Raw genomic sequence first — 17,084 nt, 5'->3', positions numbered from 1 at the left:
AATGTGTGTAATGCACTAGTAATTCATTTCCTTTATTGACCAGTGAGGTAGCCATGTATGGAGGTGCTGTAGAGTGAAAATCAAGTTTCAAATGGGCAGTGATCCCTGTGCCTGGATAGCTCAGTCGGTAGAGCATCAGACTTTTAATCTGAGGGTCCAGGGTTCAAGTCCCTGTTCAGGCGTACCTTTGCTTCTTTTACAAAAAATTAAGCAGGAAATATGAATTGCTCATTCTAATATGTGCTATTTCTGATGGCATCGCAACCTTGGGCAATATGACTCTAAGGTAGTGGAGTCCAGAGTTCTTGGATGCTTTGCCAACATATCAAGCCTGACTGTGCTTCTAAATAGCATGAAATAGCAATCTTTGTACAAAGTTTTAATATTGGGGAGACAGATTGGTCGAAAAAAAGCAGACAGGCGCTGCTGAGATTCGAACTCAGGATCTCCTGTTTACTAGACAGGCGCTTTAACCAACTAAGCCACAGCACCTTTTTTGCATCTGGTCTCCTTTCCTTCCTCATGTAATCATTTAGAAGTGAAATCCACTTTTTTAAGGCTGGGCTTCTGTTGCAATATAACTTTTCAAAATGTTTTCCAATTGACTGAAACTCCATTGCACAAAACGAGCATGTCATTAATCGTCGATTTAGAGTGGACTGCATTGCCCAGTGTGTGCATTGAGGAGCACATGTTCGTCTTTACTGGGGAGCAAGTTTGCACTCATGAATGTGGCAAAACATTCAAATCCGTTAGTGGGTGAACATTAAAGTCCTAGATGCTGCAAATCTCTATATCTGGATACGGAATGACTGAAAAAAGTTATGTCTCCAGTGTCAAAATGTGTGTAATGCACTAGTAATTCATTTCCTTTATTGACCAGTGAGGTAGCCATGTATGGAGGTGCTGTAGAGTGAAAATCAAGTTTCAAATGGGCAGTGATCCTTGTGCCTGGATAGCTCAGTCGGTAGAGCATCAGACTTTTAATCTGAGGGTCCAGGGTTCAAGTCCCTGTTCAGGCGTACCTTTGCTTCTTTTACAAAAAATTAAGCAGGAAATATGAATTGCTCATTCTAATATGTGCTATTTCTGATGGCATCGCAACCTTGGGCAATATGACTCTAAGGTAGTGGAGTCCAGAATTCTTGGATGCTTTGCCAACATTTCAAGCATGACTGTGCTTCTAAATAGCATGAAATAACAATCTTTGTACAAAGTTTTAATATTGGGGAGACAGATTGGTCGAAAAAAAAGCAGACAGGCGCTGCTGAGATTCGAACTCAGGATCTCCTGTTTACTAGACAGGCGCTTTAACCAACTAAGCCACAGCACCTCTTTTGCATCTGATCTCCTTTCCTTCCTCATGTAATCATTTAGAAGTGAAATCCACTTTTTTTAAGGCTGGGCTTCTGTTGCAATATAACTTTACAAAATGTTTTCCAATTGACTGAAACTCCATTGCACAAAACGAGCATGTCATTAATCGTTGATTTAGAGTGGACTGCATTGCCCAGTGTGTGTATTGAGGAGCACATGTTCGCCTTTACTGGGGAGCAATTTTGCACTCATGAATGTGGCAAAACATTCAAATCCGTAAGTGGGTGAACATTAAAGTCCTAGATGCTGCAAATCTCTATATCTGGATACGGAATGACTGAAAAAAGTTATGTCTCCAGTGTCAAAATGTGTGTAATGCACTAGTAATTCATTTCCTTTATTGACCAGTGAGGTAGCCATGTATGGAGGTGCTGTAGAGTGAAAATCAAGTTTCAAATGGGCAGTGATCCCTGTGCCTGGATAGCTCAGTCGGTAGAGCATCAGACTTTTAATCTGAGGGTCCAGGGTTCAAGTCCCTGTTCAGGCGTACCTTTGCTTCTTTTACAAAAAATTAAGCAGGAAATATGAATTGCTCATTCTAATATGTGCTGTTTCTGATGGCATCGCAACCTTGGGCAATATGACTCTAAGGTAGTGGAGTCCAGAGTTCTTGGATGCTTTGCCAACATTTCAAGCCTGACTGTGCTTCTGAATAGCATGAAATAGCAATCTTTGTACAAAGTTTTAATATTGGGGAGACAGATTGGTCGAAAAAAAAGCAGACAGGCGCTGCTGAGATTCAAACTCAGGATCTCCTGTTTACTAGACCGGCGCTTTAACCAACTAAGCCACAGCACCTTTTTTGCATCTGGTCTCCTTTCCTTCCTCATGTAATCAATCAGAAGTGAAATCCACTTTTTTAAGGCTGGGCTTCTGTTGCAATATAACTTTTCAAAATGTTTTCCAATTGACTGAAACTCCATTGCACAAAACGAGCATGTCATTAATCGTCGATTTAGAGTGGACTGCATTGCCCAGTGTGTGCATTGAGGAGCACACGTTCGTCTTTACTGGGGAGCAAGTTTGCACTCATGAATGTGGCAAAACATTCAAATCCGTAAGTGGGTGAACATTAAAGTCCTAGATGCTGCAAATCTCTATATCTGGATACGGAATGACTGAAAAAAGTTATGTCTCCAGTGTCAAAATGTGTGTAATGCACTAGTAATTCATTTCCTTTATTGACCAGTGAGGTAGCCATGTATGGAGGTGCTGTAGAGTGAACATCAAGTTTCAAATGGGCAGTGATCCCTGTGCCTGGATAGCTCAGTCGGTAGAGCATCAGACTTTTAATCTGAGGGTCCAGGGTTCAAGTCCCTGTTCAGGCGTACCTTTGCTTCTTTTACAAAAAATTAAGCAGGAAATATGAATTGCTCATTCTAATATGTGCTATTTCTGATGGCATCGCAACCTTGGGCAATATGACTCTAAGGTAGTGGAGTCCAGAGTTCTTGGATGCTTTGCCAACATATCAAGCCTGACTGTGCTTCTAAATAGCATGAAATAGCAATCTTTGTACAAAGTTTTAATATTGGGGAGACAGATTGGTCGAAAAAAAGCAGACAGGCGCTGCTGAGATTCGAACTCAGGATCTCCTGTTTACTAGACAGGCGCTTTAACCAACTAAGCCACAGCACCTTTTTTGCATCTGGTCTCCTTTCCTTCCTCATGTAATCATTTAGAAGTGAAATCCACTTTTTTAAGGCTGGGCTTCTGTTGCAATATAACTTTTCAAAATGTTTTCCAATTGACTGAAACTCCATTGCACAAAACGAGCATGTCATTAATCGTCGATTTAGAGTGGACTGCATTGCCCAGTGTGTGCATTGAGGAGCACATGTTCGTCTTTACTGGGGAGCAAGTTTGCACTCATTAATGTGGCAAAACATTCAAATCCGTAAGTGGGTGAACATTAAAGTCCTAGATGCTGCAAATCTCTATATCTGGATACGGAATGACTGAAAAAAGTTATGTCTCCAGTGTCAAAATGTGTGTAATGCACTAGTAATTCATTTCCTTTATTGACCAGTGAGGTAGCCATGTATGGAGGTGCTGTAGAGTGAAAATCAAGTTTCAAATGGTAGTGATCCATCTGCCTGGATAGCTCAGTCGGTAGAGCATCAGACTTTTAATCTGAGGGTCCAGGGTTCAAGTCCCTGTTCAGGCGTACCTTTGCTTCTTTTACAAAAAATTAAGCAGGAAATATGAATTGCTCATTCTAATATGTGCTATTTCTGATGGCATCGCAACCTTGGGCAATATGACTCTAAGGTAGTGGAGTCCAGAGTTCTTGGATGCTTTGCCAACATTTCAAGCCTGACTGTGCTTCTAAATAGCATGAAACAGCAATCTTTGTACAAAGTTTTAATATTGGGGAGACAGATTGGTCGAAAAAAAAGCAGACAGGCGCTGCTGAGATTCGAACTCAGGACCTCCTGTTTACTAGACAGGCGCTTTAACCAACTAAGCCACAGCACCTTTTTTGCATCTGGTCTCCTTTCCTTCCTCATGTAATCATTTAGAAGTGAAATCCACTTTTTTAAGGCTGGGCTTCTGTTGCAATATAACTTTTCAAAATGTTTTCCAATTGACTGAAACTCCATTGCACAAAACGAGCATGTCATTAATCGTCGATTTAGAGTGGACTGCATTGCCCAGTGTGTGCATTGAGGAGCACATGTTCGTCTTTACTGGGGAGCAAGTTTGCACTCATGAATGTGGCAAAACATTCAAATCCGTAAGTGGGTGAACATTAAAGTCCTAGATGCTGCAAATCTCTATATCTGGATACGGAATGACTGAAAAAAGTTATGTCTCCAGTGTCAAAATGTGTGTAATGCACTAGTAATTCATTTCCTTTATTGACCAGTGAGGTAGCCATGTATGGAGGTGCTGTAGAGTGAAAATCAAGTTTCAAATAGGCAGTGATCCCTGTGCCTGGATAGCTCAGTCGGTAGAGCATCAGACTTTTAATCTGAGGGTCCAGGGTTCAAGTCCCTGTTCAGGCGTATCTTTGCTTCTTTTACAAAAAATTTAGCAGGAAATATGAATTGCTCATTCTAATATGTGCTATTTCTGATGGCATCGCAACCTTGGGCAATATGACTCTAAGGTAGTGGAGTCCAGAATTCTTGGATGCTTTGCCAACATTTCAAGCCTGACTGTGCTTCTAAATAGCATGAAATAACAATCTTTGTACAAAGTTTTAATATTGGGGAGACAGATTGGTCGAAAAAAAAGCAGAGAGGGGCTGTTGAGATTCGAACTCAGTATCTCCTGTTTACTAGACAGGCGCTTTAACCAACTAAGCCACAGCACCTCTTTTGCATCTGATCTCCTTTCCTTCCTCATGTAATCATTTAGAAGTGAAATCCACTTTTTTTAAGGCTGGGCTTCTGTTGCAATATAACTTTACAAAATGTTTTCCAATTGACTGAAACTCCATTGCACAAAACGAGCATGTCATTAATCGTTGATTTAGAGTGGACTGCATTGCCCAGTGTGTGTATTGAGGAGCACATGTTCGCCTTTACTGGGGAGCAATTTTGCACTCATGAATGTGGCAAAACATTCAAATCCGTAAGTGGGTGAACATTAAAGTCCTAGATGCTGCAAATCTCTATATCTGGATACGGAATGACTGAAAAAAGTTATGTCTCCAGTGTCAAAATGTGTGTAATGCACTAGTAATTCATTTCCTTTATTGACCAGTGAGGTAGCCATGTATGGAGGTGCTGTAGAGTGAAAATCAAGTTTCAAATGGGCAGTGATCCCTGTGCCTGGATAGCTCAGTCGGTAGAGCATCAGACTTTTAATCTGAGGGTCCAGGGTTCAAGTCCCTGTTCAGGCGTATCTTTGCTTCTTTTACAAAAAATTTAGCAGGAAATATGAATTGCTCATTCTAATATGTGCTATTTCTGATGGCATCGCAACCTTGGGCAATATGACTCTAAGGTAGTGGAGTCCAGAGTTCTTGGATGCTTTGCCAACATTTCAAGCCTGACTGTGCTTCTAAATAGCATGAAACAGCAATCTTTGTACAAAGTTTTAATATTGGGGAGACAGATTGGTCGAAAAAAAAGCAGACAGGCGCTGCTGAGATTCGAACTCAGGATCTCCTGTTTACTAGACAGGCGCTTTAACCAACTAAGCCACAGCACCTTTTTTGCATCTGGTCTCCTTTCCTTCCTCATGTAATCAATCAGAAGTGAAATCCACTTTTTTAAGGCTGGGCTTCTGTTGCAATATAACTTTTCAAAATGTTTTCCAATTGACTGAAACTCCATTGCACAAAACGAGCATGTCATTAATCGTCGATTTAGAGTGGACTGCATTGCCCAGTGTGTGCATTGAGGAGCACATGTTCGTCTTTACTGGGGAGCAAGTTTGCACTCATGAATGTGGCAAAACATTCAAATCCGTAAGTGGGTGAACATTAAAGTCCTAGATGCTGCAAATCTCTATATCTGGATACGGAATGACTGAAAAAAGTTATGTCTCCAGTGTCAAAATGTGTGTAATGCACTAGTAATTCATTTCCTTTATTGACCAGTGAGGTAGCCATGTATGGAGGTGCTGTAGAGTGAAAATCAAGTTTCAAATGGGCAGTGATCCCTGTGCCTGGATAGCTCAGTCGGTAGAGCATCAGACTTTTAATCTGAGGGTCCAGGGTTCAAGTCCCTGTTCAGGCGTACCTTTGCTTCTTTTACAAAAAATTAAGCAGGAAATATGAATTGCTCATTCTAATATGTGCTATTTCTGATGGCATCGCAACCGTGGGCAATATGACTCTAAGGTAGTGGAGTCCAGAGTTCTTGGATGCTTTGCCAACATATCAAGCCTGACTGTGCTTCTAAATAGCATGAAATAGCAATCTTTGTACAAAGTTTTAATATTGGGGAGACAGATTGGTCGAAAAAAAAGCAGACAGGCACTGCTGAGATTCGAACTCAGGATCTCCTGTTTACTAGACAGGCGCTTTAACCAACTAAGCCACAGCACCCTTTTTGCATCTGGTCTCCTTTCCTTCCTCATGTAATCATTTAGAAGTGATAGCCTGGATAGCTCAGTCGGTAGAGCATCAGACTTTTAATCTGAGGGTCCAGGGTTCAAGTCCCTGTTCAGGCGTACCTTTGCTTCTTTTACAAAAAATTAAGCAGGAAATATGAATTGCTCATTCTAATATGTGCTATTTCTGATGGCATCGCAACCTTGGGCAATATGACTCTAAGGTAGTGGAGTCCAGAGTTCTTGGATGCTTTGCCAACATATCAAGCCTGACTGTGCTTCTAAATAGCATGAAATAGCAATCTTTGTACAAAGTTTTAATATTGGGGAGACAGATTGGTCGAAAAAAAGCAGACAGGCGCTGCTGAGATTCGAACTCAGGATCTCCTGTTTACTAGACAGGCGCTTTAACCAACTAAGCCACAGCACCTTTTTTGCATCTGGTCTCCTTTCCTTCCTCATGTAATCATTTAGAAGTGAAATCCACTTTTTTAAGGCTGGGCTTCTGTTGCAATATAACTTTTCAAAATGTTTTCCAATTGACTGAAACTCCATTGCACAAAACGAGCATGTCATTAATCGTCGATTTAGAGTGGACTGCATTGCCCAGTGTGTGCATTGAGGAGCACATGTTCGTCTTTACTGGGGAGCAAGTTTGCACTCATGAATGTGGCAAAACATTCAAATCCGTAAGTGGGTGAACATTAAAGTCCTAGATGCTGCAAATCTCTATATCTGGATACGTAATGACTGAAAAAAGTTATGTCTCCAGTGTCAAAATGTGTGTAATGCACTAGTAATTCATTTCCTTTATTGACCAGTGAGGTAGCCATGTATGGAGGTGCTGTAGAGTGAAAATCAAGTTTCAAATGGGCAGTGATCCCTGTGCCTGGATAGCTCAGTCGGTAGAGCATCAGACTTTTAATCTGAGGGTCCAGGGTTCAAGTCCCTGTTCAGGCGTATCTTTGCTTCTTTTACAAAAAATTTAGCAGGAAATATGAATTGCTCATTCTAATATGTGCTATTTCTGATGGCATCGCAACCTTGGGCAATATGACTCTAAGGTAGTGGAGTCCAGAATTCTTGGATGCTTTGCCAACATTTCAAGCCTGACTGTGCTTCTAAATAGCATGAAATAACAATCTTTGTACAAAGTTTTAATATTGGGGAGACAGATTGGTCGAAAAAAAAGCAGACAGGCACTGCTGAGATTCGAACTCAGGATCTCCAGTTTACTAGACAGGCGCTTTAACCAACTAAGCCACAAAACCTCTTTGGCATCTGATCTCCTGTCCTTCCTCATGTAATCATTTAGAAGTGAAATCCACTTTTTTTAAGGCTGGGCTTCTGTTGCAATATAACTTTACAAAATGTTTTCCAATTGACTGAAACTCCAATGCACAAAACGAGCATGTCATTAATCGTTGATTTAGAGTGGACTTCATTGCCCAGTGTGTGTATTGAGGAGCACATGTTCGCCTTTACTGGGGAGCAATTTTGCACTCATGAATGTGGCAAAACATTCAAATCCGTAAGTGGGTGAACATTAAAGTCCTAGATGCTGCAAATCTCTATATCTGGATACGGAATGACTGAAAAAAGTTATGTCTCCAGTGTCAAAATGTGTGTAATGCACTAGTAATTCATTTCCTTTATTGACCAGTGAGGTAGCCATGTATGGAGGTGCTGTAGAGTGAAAATCAAGTTTCAAATGGGCAGTGATCCCTGTGCCTGGATAGCTCAGTCAGTAGAGCATCAGACTTTTAATCTGAGGGTCCAGGGTTCAAGTCCCTGTTCAGGCGTATCTTTGCTTCTTTTACAAAAAATTTAGCAGGAAATATGAATTGCTCATTCTAATATGTGCTATTTCTGATGGCATCGCAACCTTGGGCAATATGACTCTAAGGTAGTGGAGTCCAGAGTTCTTGGATGCTTTGCCAACATTTCAAGCCTGACTGTGCTTCTAAATAGCATGAAACAGCAATCTTTGTACAAAGTTTTAATATTGGGGAGACAGATTGGTCGAAAAAAAAGCAGACAGGCGCTGCTGAGATTCGAACTCAGGATCTCCTGTTTACTAGACAGGCGCTTTAACCAACTAAGCCACAGCACCTTTTTTGCATCTGGTCTCCTTTCCTTCCTCATGTAATCAATCAGAAGTGAAATCCACTTTTTTAAGGCTGGGCTTCTGTTGCAATATAACTTTTCAAAATGTTTTCCAATTGACTGAAACTCCATTGCACAAAACGAGCATGTCATTAATCGTCGATTTAGAGTGGACTGCATTGCCCAGTGTGTGCATTGAGGAGCACATGTTCGTCTTTACTGGGGAGCAAGTTTGCACTCATGAATGTGGCAAAACATTCAAATCCGTAAGTGGGTGAACATTAAAGTCCTAGATGCTGCAAATCTCTATATCTGGATACGGAATGACTGAAAAAAGTTATGTCTCCAGTGTCAAAATGTGTGTAATGCACTAGTAATTCATTTCCTTTATTGACCAGTGAGGTAGCCATGTATGGAGGTGCTGTAGAGTGAAAATCAAGTTTCAAATGGGCAGTGATCCCTGTGCCTGGATAGCTCAGTCGGTAGAGCATCAGACTTTTAATCTGAGGGTCCAGGGTTCAAGTCCCTGTTCAGGCGTACCTTTGCTTCTTTTACAAAAAATTAAGCAGGAAATATGAATTGCTCATTCTAATATGTGCTATTTCTGATGGCATCGCAACCTTGGGCAATATGACTCTAAGGTAGTGGAGTCCAGAGTTCTTGGATGCTTTGCCAACATATCAAGCCTGACTGTGCTTCTAAATAGCATGAAATAGCAATCTTTGTACAAAGTTTTAATATTGGGGAGACAGATTGGTCGAAAAAAAGCAGACAGGCGCTGCTGAGATTCGAACTCAGGATCTCCTGTTTACTAGACAGGCGCTTTAACCAACTAAGCCACAGCACCTTTTTTGCATCTGGTCTCCTTTCCTTCCTCATGTAATCATTTAGAAGTGAAATCCACTTTTTTAAGGCTGGGCTTCTGTTGCAATATAACTTTTCAAAATGTTTTCCAATTGACTGAAACTCCATTGCACAAAACGAGCATGTCATTAATCGTCGATTTAGAGTGGACTGCATTGCCCAGTGTGTGCATTGAGGAGCACATGTTCGTCTTTACTGGGGAGCAAGTTTGCACTCATGAATGTGGCAAAACATTCAAATCCGTAAGTGGGTGAACATTAAAGTCCTAGATGCTGCAAATCTCTATATCTGGATACGGAATGACTGAAAAAAGTTATGTCTCCAGTGTCAAAATGTGTGTAATGCACTAGTAATTCATTTCCTTTATTGACCAGTGAGGTAGCCATGTATGGAGGTGCTGTAGAGTGAAAATCAAGTTTCAAATAGGCAGTGATCCCTGTGCCTGGATAGCTCAGTCGGTAGAGCATCAGACTTTTAATCTGAGGGTCCAGGGTTCAAGTCCCTGTTCAGGCGTATCTTTGCTTCTTTTACAAAAAATTTAGCAGGAAATATGAATTGCTCATTCTAATATGTGCTATTTCTGATGGCATCGCAACCTTGGGCAATATGACTCTAAGGTAGTGGAGTCCAGAATTCTTGGATGCTTTGCCAACATTTCAAGCCTGACTGTGCTTCTAAATAGCATGAAATAACAATCTTTGTACAAAGTTTTAATATTGGGGAGACAGATTGGTCGAAAAAAAAGCAGAGAGGGGCTGTTGAGATTCGAACTCAGTATCTCCTGTTTACTAGACAGGCGCTTTAACCAACTAAGCCACAGCACCTCTTTTGCATCTGATCTCCTTTCCTTCCTCATGTAATCATTTAGAAGTGAAATCCACTTTTTTTAAGGCTGGGCTTCTGTTGCAATATAACTTTACAAAATGTTTTCCAATTGACTGAAACTCCATTGCACAAAACGAGCATGTCATTAATCGTTGATTTAGAGTGGACTGCATTGCCCAGTGTGTGTATTGAGGAGCACATGTTCGCCTTTACTGGGGAGCAATTTTGCACTCATGAATGTGGCAAAACATTCAAATCCGTAAGTGGGTGAACATTAAAGTCCTAGATGCTGCAAATCTCTATATCTGGATACGGAATGACTGAAAAAAGTTATGTCTCCAGTGTCAAAATGTGTGTAATGCACTAGTAATTCATTTCCTTTATTGACCAGTGAGGTAGCCATGTATGGAGGTGCTGTAGAGTGAAAATCAAGTTTCAAATGGGCAGTGATCCCTGTGCCTGGATAGCTCAGTCGGTAGAGCATCAGACTTTTAATCTGAGGGTCCAGGGTTCAAGTCCCTGTTCAGGCGTATCTTTGCTTCTTTTACAAAAAATTTAGCAGGAAATATGAATTGCTCATTCTAATATGTGCTATTTCTGATGGCATCGCAACCTTGGGCAATATGACTCTAAGGTAGTGGAGTCCAGAGTTCTTGGATGCTTTGCCAACATTTCAAGCCTGACTGTGCTTCTAAATAGCATGAAACAGCAATCTTTGTACAAAGTTTTAATATTGGGGAGACAGATTGGTCGAAAAAAAAGCAGACAGGCGCTGCTGAGATTCGAACTCAGGATCTCCTGTTTACTAGACAGGCGCTTTAACCAACTAAGCCACAGCACCTTTTTTGCATCTGGTCTCCTTTCCTTCCTCATGTAATCAATCAGAAGTGAAATCCACTTTTTTAAGGCTGGGCTTCTGTTGCAATATAACTTTTCAAAATGTTTTCCAATTGACTGAAACTCCATTGCACAAAACGAGCATGTCATTAATCGTCGATTTAGAGTGGACTGCATTGCCCAGTGTGTGCATTGAGGAGCACATGTTCGTCTTTACTGGGGAGCAAGTTTGCACTCATGAATGTGGCAAAACATTCAAATCCGTAAGTGGGTGAACATTAAAGTCCTAGATGCTGCAAATCTCTATATCTGGATACGGAATGACTGAAAAAAGTTATGTCTCCAGTGTCAAAATGTGTGTAATGCACTAGTAATTCATTTCCTTTATTGACCAGTGAGGTAGCCATGTATGGAGGTGCTGTAGAGTGAAAATCAAGTTTCAAATGGGCAGTGATCCCTGTGCCTGGATAGCTCAGTCGGTAGAGCATCAGACTTTTAATCTGAGGGTCCAGGGTTCAAGTCCCTGTTCAGGCGTACCTTTGCTTCTTTTACAAAAAATTAAGCAGGAAATATGAATTGCTCATTCTAATATGTGCTATTTCTGATGGCATCGCAACCGTGGGCAATATGACTCTAAGGTAGTGGAGTCCAGAGTTCTTGGATGCTTTGCCAACATATCAAGCCTGACTGTGCTTCTAAATAGCATGAAATAGCAATCTTTGTACAAAGTTTTAATATTGGGGAGACAGATTGGTCGAAAAAAAAGCAGACAGGCACTGCTGAGATTCGAACTCAGGATCTCCTGTTTACTAGACAGGCGCTTTAACCAACTAAGCCACAGCACCCTTTTTGCATCTGGTCTCCTTTCCTTCCTCATGTAATCATTTAGAAGTGATAGCCTGGATAGCTCAGTCGGTAGAGCATCAGACTTTTAATCTGAGGGTCCAGGGTTCAAGTCCCTGTTCAGGTGTACCTTTGCTTCTTTTACAAAAAATGAAGCAGGAAATATGAATTGCTCATTCTAATATGTGCTGTTTCTGATGGCATCGCAACCTTGGGCAATATGACTCTAAGGTAGTGGAGTCCAGAGTTCTTGGATGCTTTGCCAACATTTCAAGCCTGACTGTGCTTCTAAATAGCATGAAATAGCAGTCTTTGTACAAAGTTTTAATATTGGGGAGACAGATTGGTCGAAAAAAAAGCAGACAGGCGCTGCTGAGATTCGAACTCAGGATCTCCTGTTTACTAGACAGGCGCTTTAACCAACTAAGCCACAGCACCTTTTTTGCATCTGGTCTCCTTTCCTTCCTCATGTAATCAATCAGAAGTGAAATCCACTTTTTTAAGGCTGGGCTTCTGTTGCAATATAACTTTTCAAAATGTTTTCCAATTGACTGAAACTCCATTGCACAAAACGAGCATGTCATTAATCGTCGATTTAGAGTGGACTGCATTGCCCAGTGTGTGCATTGAGGAGCACATGTTCGTCTTTACTGGGGAGCAAGTTTGCACTCATGAATGTGGCAAAACATTCAAATCCGTAAGTGGGTGAACATTAAAGTCCTAGATGCTGCAAATCTCTATATCTGGATACGGAATGACTGAAAAAAGTTATGTCTCCAGTGTCAAAATGTGTGTAATGCACTAGTAATTCATTTCCTTTATTGACCAGTGAGGTAGCCATGTATGGAGGTGCTGTAGAGTGAAAATCAAGTTTCAAATGGGCAGTGATCCCTGTGCCTGGATAGCTCAGTCGGTAGAGCATCAGACTTTTAATCTGAGGGTCCAGGGTTCAAGTCCCTGTTCAGGCGTACCTTTGCTTCTTTTACAAAAAATTAAGCAGGAAATATGAATTGCTCATTCTAATATGTGCTATTTCTGATGGCATCGCAACCTTGGGCAATATGACTCTAAGGTAGTGGAGTCCAGAGTTCTTGGATGCTTTGCCAACATATCAAGCCTGACTGTGCTTCTAAATAGCATGAAATAGCAATCTTTGTACAAAGTTTTAATATTGGGGAGACAGATTGGTCGAAAAAAAGCAGACAGGCGCTGCTGAGATTCGAACTCAGGATCTCCTGTTTACTAGACAGGCGCTTTAACCAACTAAGCCACAGCACCTTTTTTGCATCTGGTCTCCTTTCCTTCCTCATGTAATCATTTAGAAGTGAAATCCACTTTTTTAAGGCTGGGCTTCTGTTGCAATATAACTTTTCAAAATGTTTTCCAATTGACTGAAACTCCATTGCACAAAACGAGCATGTCATTAATCGTCGATTTAGAGTGGACTGCATTGCCCAGTGTGTGCATTGAGGAGCACATGTTCGTCTTTACTGGGGAGCAAGTTTGCACTCATGAATGTGGCAAAACATTCAAATCCGTAAGTGGGTGAACATTAAAGTCCTAGATGCTGCAAATCTCTATATCTGGATACGTAATGACTGAAAAAAGTTATGTCTCCAGTGTCAAAATGTGTGTAATGCACTAGTAATTCATTTCCTTTATTGACCAGTGAGGTAGCCATGTATGGAGGTGCTGTAGAGTGAAAATCAAGTTTCAAATGGGCAGTGATCCCTGTGCCTGGATAGCTCAGTCGGTAGAGCATCAGACTTTTAATCTGAGGGTCCAGGGTTCAAGTCCCTGTTCAGGCGTATCTTTGCTTCTTTTACAAAAAATTTAGCAGGAAATATGAATTGCTCATTCTAATATGTGCTATTTCTGATGGCATCGCAACCTTGGGCAATATGACTCTAAGGTAGTGGAGTCCAGAATTCTTGGATGCTTTGCCAACATTTCAAGCCTGACTGTGCTTCTAAATAGCATGAAATAACAATCTTTGTACAAAGTTTTAATATTGGGGAGACAGATTGGTCGAAAAAAAAGCAGACAGGCACTGCTGAGATTCGAACTCAGGATCTCCAGTTTACTAGACAGGCGCTTTAACCAACTAAGCCACAAAACCTCTTTGGCATCTGATCTCCTGTCCTTCCTCATGTAATCATTTAGAAGTGAAATCCACTTTTTTTAAGGCTGGGCTTCTGTTGCAATATAACTTTACAAAATGTTTTCCAATTGACTGAAACTCCAATGCACAAAACGAGCATGTCATTAATCGTTGATTTAGAGTGGACTTCATTGCCCAGTGTGTGTATTGAGGAGCACATGTTCGCCTTTACTGGGGAGCAATTTTGCACTCATGAATGTGGCAAAACATTCAAATCCGTAAGTGGGTGAACATTAAAGTCCTAGATGCTGCAAATCTCTATATCTGGATACGGAATGACTGAAAAAAGTTATGTCTCCAGTGTCAAAATGTGTGTAATGCACTAGTAATTCATTTCCTTTATTGACCAGTGAGGTAGCCATGTATGGAGGTGCTGTAGAGTGAAAATCAAGTTTCAAATGGGCAGTGATCCCTGTGCCTGGATAGCTCAGTCAGTAGAGCATCAGACTTTTAATCTGAGGGTCCAGGGTTCAAGTCCCTGTTCAGGCGTATCTTTGCTTCTTTTACAAAAAATTTAGCAGGAAATATGAATTGCTCATTCTAATATGTGCTATTTCTGATGGCATCGCAACCTTGGGCAATATGACTCTAAGGTAGTGGAGTCCAGAGTTCTTGGATGCTTTGCCAACATTTCAAGCCTGACTGTGCTTCTAAATAGCATGAAACAGCAATCTTTGTACAAAGTTTTAATATTGGGGAGACAGATTGGTCGAAAAAAAAGCAGACAGGCGCTGCTGAGATTCGAACTCAGGATCTCCTGTTTACTAGACAGGCGCTTTAACCAACTAAGCCACAGCACCTTTTTTGCATCTGGTCTCCTTTCCTTCCTCATGTAATCAATCAGAAGTGAAATCCACTTTTTTAAGGCTGGGCTTCTGTTGCAATATAACTTTTCAAAATGTTTTCCAATTGACTGAAACTCCATTGCACAAAACGAGCATGTCATTAATCGTCGATTTAGAGTGGACTGCATTGCCCAGTGTGTGCATTGAGGAGCACATGTTCGTCTTTACTGGGGAGCAAGTTTGCACTCATGAATGTGGCAAAACATTCAAATCCGTAAGTGGGTGAACATTAAAGTCCTAGATGCTGCAAATCTCTATATCTGGATACGGAATGACTGAAAAAAGTTATGTCTCCAGTGTCAAAATGTGTGTAATGCACTAGTAATTCATTTCCTTTATTGACCAGTGAGGTAGCCATGTATGGAGGTGCTGTAGAGTGAAAATCAAGTTTCAAATGGGCAGTGATCCCTGTGCCTGGATAGCTCAGTCGGTAGAGCATCAGACTTTTAATCTGAGGGTCCAGGGTTCAAGTCCCTGTTCAGGCGTACCTTTGCTTCTTTTACAAAAAATTAAGCAGGAAATATGAATTGCTCATTCTAATATGTGCTATTTCTGATGGCATCGCAACCTTGGGCAATATGACTCTAAGGTAGTGGAGTCCAGAGTTCTTGGATGCTTTGCCAACATATCAAGCCTGACTGTGCTTCTAAATAGCATGAAATAGCAATCTTTGTACAAAGTTTTAATATTGGGGAGACAGATTGGTCGAAAAAAAGCAGACAGGCGCTGCTGAGATTCGAACTCAGGATCTCCTGTTTACTAGACAGGCGCTTTAACCAACTAAGCCACAGCACCTTTTTTGCATCTGGTCTCCTTTCCTTCCTCATGTAATCATTTAGAAGTGAAATCCACTTTTTTAAGGCTGGGCTTCTGTTGCAATATAACTTTTCAAAATGTTTTCCAATTGACTGAAACTCCATTGCACAAAACGAGCATGTCATTAATCGTCGATTTAGAGTGGACTGCATTGCCCAGTGTGTGCATTGAGGAGCACATGTTCGTCTTTACTGGGGAGCAAGTTTGCACTCATGAATGTGGCAAAACATTCAAATCCGTAAGTGGGTGAACATTAAAGTCCTAGATGCTGCAAATCTCTATATCTGGATACGTAATGACTGAAAAAAGTTATGTCTCCAGTGTCAAAATGTGTGTAATGCACTAGTAATTCATTTCCTTTATTGACCAGTGAGGTAGCCATGTATGGAGGTGCTGTAGAGTGAAAATCAAGTTTCAAATGGGCAGTGATCCATGTGCCTGGATAGCTCAGTCGGTAGAGCATCAGACTTTTAATCTGAGGGTCCAGGGTTCAAGTCCCTGTTCAGGCGTATCTTTGCTTCTTTTACAAAAAATTTAGCAGGAAATATGAATTGCTCATTCTAATATGTGCTATTTCTGATGGCATCGCAACCTTGGGCAATATGACTCTAAGGTAGTGGAGTCCAGAATTCTTGGATGCTTTGCCAACATTTCAAGCCTGACTGTGCTTCTAAATAGCATGAAATAACAATCTTTGTACAAAGTTTTAATATTGGGGAGACAGATTGGTCGAAAAAAAAGCAGACAGGCACTGCTGAGATTCGAACTCAGGATCTCCAGTTTACTAGACAGGCGCTTTAACCAACTAAGCCACAAAACCTCTTTGGCATCTGATCTCCTGTCCTTCCTCATGTAATCATTTAGAAGTGAAATCCACTTTTTTTAAGGCTGGGCTTCTGTTGCAATATAACTTTACAAAATGTTTTCCAATTGACTGAAACTCCAATGCACAAAACGAGCATGTCATTAATCGTTGATTTAGAGTGGACTTCATTGCCCAGTGTGTGTATTGAGGAGCACATGTTCGCCTTTACTGGGGAGCAATTTTGCACTCATGAATGTGGCAAAACATTCAAATCCGTAAGTGGGTGAACATTAAAGTCCTAGATGCTGCAAATCTCTATATCTGGATACGGAATGACTGAAAAAAGTTATGTCTCCAGTGTCAAAATGTGTGTAATGCACTAGTAATTCATTTCCTTTATTGACCAGTGAGGTAGCCATGTATGGAGGTGCTGTAGAGTGAAAATCAAGTTTCAAATGGGCAGTGATCCTTGTGCCTGGATAGCTCAGTCGGTAGAACATCAGACTTTTAATCTGAGGGTCCAGGGTTCAAGTCCCTGTTCAGGCGTACCTTTGCTTCTTTTACAAAAAATTAAGCAGGAAATATGAATTGCTCATTC

The 17,084-nt window shown here is 41.0% G+C and overlaps 19 non-coding genes across 19 annotated transcripts; 18 read left to right on the top strand and 1 right to left on the bottom strand.

Moving 5' to 3' along the window:
* Positions 1-109: 109 nt before the first annotated feature.
* TRNAK-UUU (transfer RNA lysine (anticodon UUU)) lies at positions 110-182 on the top strand. Its single transcript has one exon. It is a non-coding gene; the product is annotated as a tRNA-Lys (tRNA).
* Positions 183-949: 767 nt separating this feature from the next.
* On the top strand, positions 950-1,022 carry TRNAK-UUU (transfer RNA lysine (anticodon UUU)). Its single transcript has one exon. It is a non-coding gene; the product is annotated as a tRNA-Lys (tRNA).
* Positions 1,023-1,791: 769 nt separating this feature from the next.
* Positions 1,792-1,864, top strand: TRNAK-UUU (transfer RNA lysine (anticodon UUU)). The gene has a single exon. It is a non-coding gene; the product is annotated as a tRNA-Lys (tRNA).
* A 768-nt stretch (positions 1,865-2,632) lies between these two features.
* Positions 2,633-2,705, top strand: TRNAK-UUU (transfer RNA lysine (anticodon UUU)). Its single transcript has one exon. It is a non-coding gene; the product is annotated as a tRNA-Lys (tRNA).
* Positions 2,706-3,471: 766 nt separating this feature from the next.
* Positions 3,472-3,544, top strand: TRNAK-UUU (transfer RNA lysine (anticodon UUU)). The gene has a single exon. It is a non-coding gene; the product is annotated as a tRNA-Lys (tRNA).
* A 237-nt stretch (positions 3,545-3,781) lies between these two features.
* Positions 3,782-3,855, bottom strand: TRNAT-AGU (transfer RNA threonine (anticodon AGU)). Its single transcript has one exon. It is a non-coding gene; the product is annotated as a tRNA-Thr (tRNA).
* Positions 3,856-4,312: 457 nt separating this feature from the next.
* Positions 4,313-4,385, top strand: TRNAK-UUU (transfer RNA lysine (anticodon UUU)). The gene has a single exon. It is a non-coding gene; the product is annotated as a tRNA-Lys (tRNA).
* A 769-nt stretch (positions 4,386-5,154) lies between these two features.
* Positions 5,155-5,227, top strand: TRNAK-UUU (transfer RNA lysine (anticodon UUU)). The gene has a single exon. It is a non-coding gene; the product is annotated as a tRNA-Lys (tRNA).
* A 768-nt stretch (positions 5,228-5,995) lies between these two features.
* TRNAK-UUU (transfer RNA lysine (anticodon UUU)) lies at positions 5,996-6,068 on the top strand. Its single transcript has one exon. It is a non-coding gene; the product is annotated as a tRNA-Lys (tRNA).
* Positions 6,069-6,431: 363 nt separating this feature from the next.
* On the top strand, positions 6,432-6,504 carry TRNAK-UUU (transfer RNA lysine (anticodon UUU)). Its single transcript has one exon. It is a non-coding gene; the product is annotated as a tRNA-Lys (tRNA).
* A 767-nt stretch (positions 6,505-7,271) lies between these two features.
* TRNAK-UUU (transfer RNA lysine (anticodon UUU)) lies at positions 7,272-7,344 on the top strand. The gene has a single exon. It is a non-coding gene; the product is annotated as a tRNA-Lys (tRNA).
* A 1,610-nt stretch (positions 7,345-8,954) lies between these two features.
* Positions 8,955-9,027, top strand: TRNAK-UUU (transfer RNA lysine (anticodon UUU)). The gene has a single exon. It is a non-coding gene; the product is annotated as a tRNA-Lys (tRNA).
* Positions 9,028-9,794: 767 nt separating this feature from the next.
* TRNAK-UUU (transfer RNA lysine (anticodon UUU)) lies at positions 9,795-9,867 on the top strand. Its single transcript has one exon. It is a non-coding gene; the product is annotated as a tRNA-Lys (tRNA).
* A 769-nt stretch (positions 9,868-10,636) lies between these two features.
* TRNAK-UUU (transfer RNA lysine (anticodon UUU)) lies at positions 10,637-10,709 on the top strand. The gene has a single exon. It is a non-coding gene; the product is annotated as a tRNA-Lys (tRNA).
* Positions 10,710-11,477: 768 nt separating this feature from the next.
* TRNAK-UUU (transfer RNA lysine (anticodon UUU)) lies at positions 11,478-11,550 on the top strand. The gene has a single exon. It is a non-coding gene; the product is annotated as a tRNA-Lys (tRNA).
* A 1,204-nt stretch (positions 11,551-12,754) lies between these two features.
* On the top strand, positions 12,755-12,827 carry TRNAK-UUU (transfer RNA lysine (anticodon UUU)). Its single transcript has one exon. It is a non-coding gene; the product is annotated as a tRNA-Lys (tRNA).
* A 767-nt stretch (positions 12,828-13,594) lies between these two features.
* On the top strand, positions 13,595-13,667 carry TRNAK-UUU (transfer RNA lysine (anticodon UUU)). The gene has a single exon. It is a non-coding gene; the product is annotated as a tRNA-Lys (tRNA).
* Positions 13,668-15,277: 1,610 nt separating this feature from the next.
* TRNAK-UUU (transfer RNA lysine (anticodon UUU)) lies at positions 15,278-15,350 on the top strand. Its single transcript has one exon. It is a non-coding gene; the product is annotated as a tRNA-Lys (tRNA).
* A 767-nt stretch (positions 15,351-16,117) lies between these two features.
* TRNAK-UUU (transfer RNA lysine (anticodon UUU)) lies at positions 16,118-16,190 on the top strand. The gene has a single exon. It is a non-coding gene; the product is annotated as a tRNA-Lys (tRNA).
* The last annotated feature ends 894 nt before the right edge of the window (positions 16,191-17,084 follow it).

Source organism: Ambystoma mexicanum, unplaced genomic scaffold (assembly GCF_040938575.1).
Source record: "Ambystoma mexicanum isolate Mex_15411 unplaced genomic scaffold, UKY_AmexF1_1 Mex_scaf1, whole genome shotgun sequence".
Lineage (NCBI taxonomy): Eukaryota > Metazoa > Chordata > Amphibia > Caudata > Ambystomatidae > Ambystoma > Ambystoma mexicanum.
The sequence above is the reverse complement of the archived record's forward strand: the minus strand, read 5'-3'. Positions and strand labels throughout refer to the sequence as shown.